This window comes from Muntiacus reevesi, chromosome 11, assembly GCF_963930625.1.
Source record: "Muntiacus reevesi chromosome 11, mMunRee1.1, whole genome shotgun sequence".
In the NCBI taxonomy this organism is placed as follows: domain Eukaryota; kingdom Metazoa; phylum Chordata; class Mammalia; order Artiodactyla; family Cervidae; genus Muntiacus; species Muntiacus reevesi.
Genome location: NC_089259.1, coordinates 71,914,115 through 71,922,108, shown reverse-complemented (window position 1 = coordinate 71,922,108; position 7,994 = coordinate 71,914,115). Strand labels below are relative to the sequence as shown.

The following is a 7,994-nucleotide window of genomic DNA, read 5'->3' as shown; positions in this document are numbered from 1 at the left end:
GAATCCAAAAAAGAACAGATATACATGTATAAATGAATCACTGTGCTGTCTACCTGAAACTAACACAATGTTGTAAATCAACTATACTTTAATAAAATTTAAAAATTAAAAAAAAAATTTAACAAATTTAAAAAGAGAAAAAAAAAACTAAAAGAACAAACTCTAAAACTTATGCTTAGTAAAAAAAAAAAATGTATCTAGGAGAAATATATGGTACCTGAAATTTTATACACAGTGCAAGTGGAAAAACACAATTTGTATAATTTGCAGCGTTATGTGAAATTTGTTTGAGCTTGAGTCTGGCACTTTAGACAACCTGGCCATCCTGACAGCCTGTGTGAAATTTGTAAGAATAAATTACAGTTGATCCTTGAATACTAGGGGTTTGACCTGCCTAGGTCCATTTATACATGACATTTTTTAGTAGTAAATATTATATACTACACCATCCATGGAGGTTTGGATCTGCACATGCGGAACCTGGAATGCAGAAGACTGTCTATAATTCATACACAGAGTTTGATTGTGCAGAGGGTCAGAGGGTGGACACGTCTAATCCCTGTTCAAGGGTCAGCTGTATTTTGGAAGACATCAATTATGATAATTAATCATTTATAATATTAAACATTTAGTGAAAATATTATTTGATTATGAAAAACAGAATAGGAAATTTAAGGACATATTCAGTTTTCTGTGTGAGAATAAACTCAGGACTTACATCAGCTAGAATATTATGCTTTTTGTTTATACTGCTAAAAAATCATAGAGAAAATGTAATTCTTTTTAAGCCAAAAGGATCAAAGTAGTACAAGCTGTTCAAAGGTGAACATACTTATTAACATTACCTGCACTTGCCCTTATACAATTTTTCTGTATTTATATACCAAGATCTTCCAAATCTTTACATTTTCTTGCAAAGTTGTGGGTTTTTTTAGTATATTATTTTTTAGCTTGAAAACAACTTGTATTTTTCTTGCTTTTTAACCTTATAATTTAACAAGTAAAGACAATACTTTAGTTTATGGAGATTGACATATGCTTGTATAAATCAACACAACATAACCCAAGAACACTTAGAGAAAAAATATATTTTAACTCCACGTGCTTACAAAGGTTAGTCCTTTGAAAAAGCTCAAATACTTGATATACTGCAACTCAGAGAGTTTTTTAAATTGCGTTTATCCATCTCCACAAATCAATCAGAATAGGAGCCCTTTTAATTTAAGAGACTTTAAAGTCTAATTTATTAACCTCCTCCAGAGCTAGCCAAAGATAACAAAAATCGATTTGTTCAGAAATTTCCCCAAAACCCTGCAATGGAAAAATTGCCTTAGGCGAGATAAGGTAACTCTAGAGTCTTGTGCAGCTGATTCCTGTTTGTTCCACGCTGTTTTCTGTTGTACTTGTTTGAAAATAATGTTAGTCAAATCAAGGCCTCAAATTTATTATTTATTTCAACACTGCTATCAAAACACTTTAGAACAAGGGAGTAAAGACGTCTGAACACCCCATCTTCCAAAAAAGCAATGAGAACACCAGCAAAAAGGGTCAAAACAAAATTTTCAGAACTCTGAAAATTAACCAAAGGCTTGCAACAATCCAAAAAGTGCTTCTTCAAGAAAACAGTCTGAATCTTGGTAAGAACCTTGATCTTGTACCATAGTAATTTGCCTTACTCTGCACCCTCTCTCAAGCTCTGCAGTAGTCTTGGAACCCAACAGTCTTAGAATCACAGTTGGAAAAGCAGTCCATCAATCCGTGGAGGAAGAATAGCTCTGGAGCTCCCCCAAAGCCACGTTCCCAGAGAATCGTCACTTTGTGACCTGTCTCCCCACTCAATGGCCATGGATATAGCAGAACCAGACTAGGCCAGGAAGTAGAATCAGTGTGCAAGATACAGAGCTTAGGACTTCCCCTGGTGGCACAGTAGATAAGAATCCACCTCTCATTGCAGGGGACACAGCTTTGATCCCTAGTCTGGGAAGATCCCACATGCCTTAGGGCAAATAAGCCCACACGCCACAACTACTACGCCCATGCTCTAGAGCCCCAAAGCTGCAACTACTGAACCCACATGCTACAACTACTGGAGCCCGTGTGCCCTAGAGCCCAAGATCTGCAACGAGAGGCCGCTGCAATGAGAAGCCCAAATACCACAACAAAGAGCAGTCTTCACTCGCGGCAAGTAGAGAAGTTGGCGCAAAGCACAGCCAAAAATACATAAATCACATTAAAAACAACAACAAAAAAGATACAGAGCTTGACTGGCTCAGAATGACACTTACCAGAGGGACCGAGAAAAAGCAAGCCAGGACTCCAGGGGTCCAGCTGAGGTGTACATGCAAAGTTCATGCTTCTCCAGGCTCCCATGAACACACGAACAGAAAGATCTCAGCGGGCCCTCCAGGAAGAATTGTCAAAGGGCAATTCAGAGAAATGAGTTTAGTTAAAAGCCCAGCTGAAACTGAACTTACACACAAGGAAGATGAATTGTCTATAAATCAAATGTCACTGAGCAAAGTCAGGGCAAGGTTTATAAAGTAAAAATCACAGACCATCTGTGGACCAGAGATTGCCCTTAATTTTTTTGACCTTTGGGGAAGCTGATGAGCTGAAACTGCCAAGGAAGACAGTTTGCCCTGGAGCAGAGGGACATACTTCAAGGGAAGGTGATTTTAGTTATTTATGGGCTTTCCAAGACAGCTTGTGATTTCCGCTGTGGAATGGATGTGTAATGGAGACTAGTTAGCGGTACATTGGCACCTACGCCTTAGTTGTGTCAGATGGCACTGTTTCCTTAATGGTCCTTGTTCATGGCATGAGGTTAAGAGCACACACTTTGAGTCTGTTCCATCAGGCCTGTCATTCTTACCCAGGCAACACTGACATGAACGTCCTCATCTGAAAATGCAGATAATGTCATTTACATTGCAGCACTATTTGTATGATTAAATCAAGTAATGTTTTGTGTGTGTGTGTGTGTTTTTACATACTTAACAGTATCTCCCATGTAAGAAACACTCAACAAATGGTAGCCTTTATTATAAATTATGGGAATAGCTCACTGTGTCAGTCAGGGTCCTATCGGGAGAAACCACACAGTAATCCAAACAGGGAGAGTTGAATGGAAAGAATTGTTAACTAATTACCTGAAAAGAAGGTGTAGGGAGCAGCCACTACCTCCAGGCCAAGGCAGAGCATCTAAAAAAGGAAGAAACCTGAAAGAAGGACCCGTCCCCAGCCCCGGCGGGGATACAGACCTGTTGAAGGGGGTATGACCATGCCTATTGGGTGATGGGGAGGTTTGCTAAGGTTCCACATTGGTAGAACTCAGTGAGTATCTGCCAGCAGGGATGCTGGGTAACAAAGCTCCCAGACAGATGCTACAGGGTGGAAATCACTGGGAATCCATCCTTGAGGTGGTGATGCTGGCTTGTTATGCTGGTCTACAATCATAAGGACAAGTAAAGAAGAAGCTTTTCCTATGGGGCCATCTTGTCATTTCCTTTAACCACTAAGCTTGTACTGTGCTGTGCCAAGTCACTTCAGTCGTGTCCGACTCTGCGACCCCATGGACCGCGGCCCGTCAGGCCCCTCTGTCCATGGGATTCTCCAGGAAAGAATACTGGAGTGGGTTGTCATGCCCTCCTCCAGGGGATCTTCCTGATCCAAGGATCAAACCCACTTCTTTTAAGTCTCCTGCATTGGCAGGAAGCTTGGACTACTTTAATAAAGACAGAAAAGGAACATAATGAAAGCTATAATTCTCATGTTCCAGTCCCAACTTGACCACGCAGTAGCTGTGTGACTTTGGGCAAGTGTCTTAACTTTCTGGGGTTTCAAACTTCATCTCAAAAAAAGGGAGGCCTCGGTCGGACGGGAGAGAGCGGCAGCATCCAGGGGACAACATGCCAACTGCCAAGCAACTAGCTGACATTGGCTACAAGACCTTCTCCACCTCCATGATGCTCCTCACTGTGTACGGGGCTACCTCTGCAGTGTCCGAGCCTACCACTATTTCCAGGGGCGCAGCTCCCAGCGCCAGGCTGCAGAAGAACAGAAGACCTCAGGAGCCCTATAGAACTGGGGGCTTTTTCTTGAGCAGAGAGGCCTGAGGCATGCTGTGGAAAGACTGCATCTGCAATCATTTCTGAGTCAAGAGGACCAGGGCCTTAACTGGCTTTCAAACTCTGGAAAATGCCCATGTTTTCTCTGGTACAACCAGTTTGGAGAGGCTATCGAATCAAAACAGGAATGGGAGGGTGAGGCACACCTATAGACATAAAATACTTTGCCATAAAAAACAAAAAAAAAAAACAAAAAAAAACCAAACAGTGAATATAACAAAATAAAAGCAGACTCACAGATAGAACAAATGAGTAATTACCAGTGAGGCGGTGGGGGGGCAATGCATGGGCGAGGAGCTGGGAGGCACAAACTATTAGACAGGATACAGGGATGTGTTGCACAGGGAAGAGCGCCAATATTTTGTAATAACTATAAGTGGAAAGTAACCTTTAAAAATCTAATTTTACTTTAGAGTAAACTTTAAAAATCACCACTATGTATACTTTAAATACCTTATAACTTTGTTTGTCAGTTAAACCTCAATAAAGCTGAAAAAAATTTTTTAATTAGCTAGGAAAAAAAAAGACCTCCCTTTTTGTGAGGATTTAATATGTTAATACCTATACAGTGCTCAGAAAAGTATAGGCAATGAGTTAGTACTTAGTCTACTGGCCATTATAGTAGGTTCTGTTATTATCATAGTCCTATTGTTACAGTAAATATAAATTATTAAATATAATGTATTAGCAAGTTGGTGTGTTCTTCCTTCCAAATAATTTCTTAATCTAACTAAACTAGCACAGTGCTCATGGTGCTTTGTAACAGTGCATCTTGAGATACATTTTTACATCCTAAAATGTTCCTGTATTTTACAACTCCAAATGCCAAGAAATCTCAGAGTATTAATCTGATGACCACAGAAATGGGTGTTCCATAACAAATACCTAAAACACTGGCCACATCTTCAGTAATAAAACTTATGAATAAGTGTATTTTAGCAACTGTATTTTTTGCAATAATTTATTGCTAACAAAAACCAAAACCAAAATCACTGCAGATGGTGACTGCAGTCATGAAATTAAAAGACGATTACTCCTTAGAAGGAAAGTTATGACTAACCTAAGCAGCATATTAAAAAGCAGAGACATTACTTTGCCAACAAACATCCCTCTACTCAAAGCTATGGTTTTTCCAGTAGTCATGTATAGATGTGAGAGTTGGACTATAAAGGAAGCTGAGCGCCAAAGAATGATGCTTTTGAACTGTGGTGTTGGAGAAGACTCTTGAGAGTCCCTTGGACTGCAAGGAGATCCAACCAGTCCATCCTAAAGGAAATCAGTCCTGAATATTCATTGGAAGGACTGATGCTGAAACTGAAACTCCTATACTTTGGCCACCTGATGAGAAGAACCAACTCACTGGAAAAGACCCTGATGCTGGCTGGGAAAGACTGAAGGCAGGAGGAGAAGGGGATGACAAAGGGTGAGGTGGTTGGATGGCATCACCAACTCGATGGACATGAGTTTGAGCAAACTCCGGGAGTTGGTGCTGGACAGGGAGGCCTGGTGTGCTGTAGTCCATGGGATTGCAAAGAGTCAGACACGACTGAGTGACTGAACTGAACTGAACAAAAACCAATGTTCTCAAAGAAAATTCATAAAGCTCCAGACTTTAGCTATTGTTAAAGGTTCCTTTGGCTTTCTTTGGAATATACTCACTTCCTTCAGAAAATTAAAAAAAAAAATAGGTTTCTCTTTTTACAAGCACAATATCTCCTAGCCTCTTAAAAACTGTGTTTTCTGTCTTACAGAGAACATGCCAGAATGGCAGCCATCTGCCGCCAAGGCTTCAGCACCTCTCTCTGTGGCCCATCCTCTTCTTTACACACTCTTTGGTGGATGTCCAAAAGAGCTTAAATCTGGGGCTCAAACCACAGCCAGTTCTCACTCAAGGAGCTGAGGACCCCTCCCCGGAAGCCACAGGGAACCAGGGACCACGTGTGGGGAGATTTTAATTTGTGTCTGTCTCTTGCTGCTGTCTTTTCTCTCTTCTCTTTTCTCAGGAAGCAAAAACCTGCCTTTCATGGCTTTGGGGGTTCATGAGTGGTTTAGGGGATGCTGAGCCAAAAGCAGAAATACCAGGTGCCCAGTGGACAATCCCCACTGCTGTGTTTGGCTGTGGGTGCCCAAGGCTTTGAGAGGTGACGGGATGGAATGAGAGGTTTAGGAAGGGGCAGAAGGGAGGGAGAGGTGCTCTGAGGCTCCCCTGAACTGGCCAGGGTGGTGATCTGGGGATTTCTGCATTTAGCAGACATGCCAGCTCCCAGGGGGTGGGAGTGGAATTCAAATATGGAGAATGGGGTTCAGACGGCACCCGGCACCCCGCATGGAAGCAGCAGCAAGGATCTCTGTGCGTGGCACTGGCGACAGGGGCATGGGCCGTGGAAAGGCCACCAGCCTGAGTGCCCACTCAGCTCAGAGGACCCGAGTGCAGCTCCTGTGCCCTGGAGGTCCTCCAGGCACCCGGGTCTGACCCCTGGCCAAGCTGTTTCCACCCTCCGAGACAGGAGTGCTGTGATTTGTAACTCCTGGCAGCTGTACTTAACATGGCACTTTAAAAAAATGCCAGAAAACCAAAGAGATTAGCTGATAAGAGGCAAAGATAGAGTAGCTGAGCCATACACAGATTTAATAAATGGGTAATTTAAGCCTATAAACACAGCTAATCCCATGCATTTATATTACAACAGGGGTTGTCTTATTTGACCGCCAATTCCCTCCTCCTGTGGAATTAATAGCTTTCTAAAACTTTAATTTTTGTGTGTGTTTTTCTAACTTTTAAAGTTGATCCAATCATTTGTTACTTTGGTTAACCTTTTGAGGAAAAAATCATTGGTTTAAGTACTCTTCTTTTTTCAAGTTTCTAGTTTGTTCAGTTCTGTTGAGCAATTACTTTCTTTTCTAAATCCCTTATGAGATCTATTTTCTATCTTCCTTTTGCCTTCTTACTGATATATTTAGAGAAATGTACTTTCTTCTAAATAACATCTTGTACTCATGGGTTTTGGTGGACAGACTCCAGTGCTCTCCTGGGGGAGTTTTTAAATGCTGCAGGGTATTCGTGAAGGCTCTTCTGGTTACTGGGTAACTTATGCAAAGGGAGAAGGTACTAGAAGGATCCTGGACAGCCCTGAATAGTAAAGAGCTCAACAGCCAGCTCTCAAATTCTTGTTAAGTGCCTGGGAGCCCTGGCTGGGGCTGCCTCTAGGGCACCCCCTTGTGGGCCTCTCTGGGAAATGAAGTCAAGACTCCAGATAGCTCAGGGTCAGTTTTAAACAGCTGGAAGAGAAAGTCTGACTGACTGGCTCAGCTTGAGTCAGGTGAATGCTTCTGGGTCCAGTGGGAGGAACATCACAGACAGGGCCCCTGACATGTGGGGGTCACAGAATAAAGAATTGTTGCAAACTGAGTGGCCACCTCTGTGTATACAGTGGAGTCACTGTCATGTCCTAGTAAGGCCTTTGGCCAGTTACTTAACTTCTCTGCTTCAGTTGTTCCACTTGTAAAATGAGGATAATAATGAAATCCACTTCATAAGGTTTCATTTAATGAAAATTAAATCAGTTAATATTTGTAAACATGCACAGAGAGAACAATGTCTGTTGCATAACAGACTCCATCCAAGTGTTTGCTATTATATTTCTAATTTTATCAATATATGTGCTGTTTGCACATTCTTTTTATTTACTTGAAACTTCTCCATCTATGATTATCTGGAGTGTGAGAGAAACTCATACACATTTTGAAAAGGTAGATTTTCTAATTCATCTAATTGTCTAAAACTCTGTTAATCTTACCTTATTAGTGATGCTGTTGAGCTCTGAATCTTTAGAACCATTCTTTCCTGTATGTGATCTGCCATATTCT

At 41.5% G+C, this 7,994-nt stretch overlaps 1 pseudogene; it reads left to right on the top strand.

Moving 5' to 3' along the window:
• Positions 1-3,872: 3,872 nt before the first annotated feature.
• Positions 3,873-4,291, top strand: LOC136144512 (cytochrome c oxidase assembly protein COX14-like; annotated as a pseudogene).
• The last annotated feature ends 3,703 nt before the right edge of the window (positions 4,292-7,994 follow it).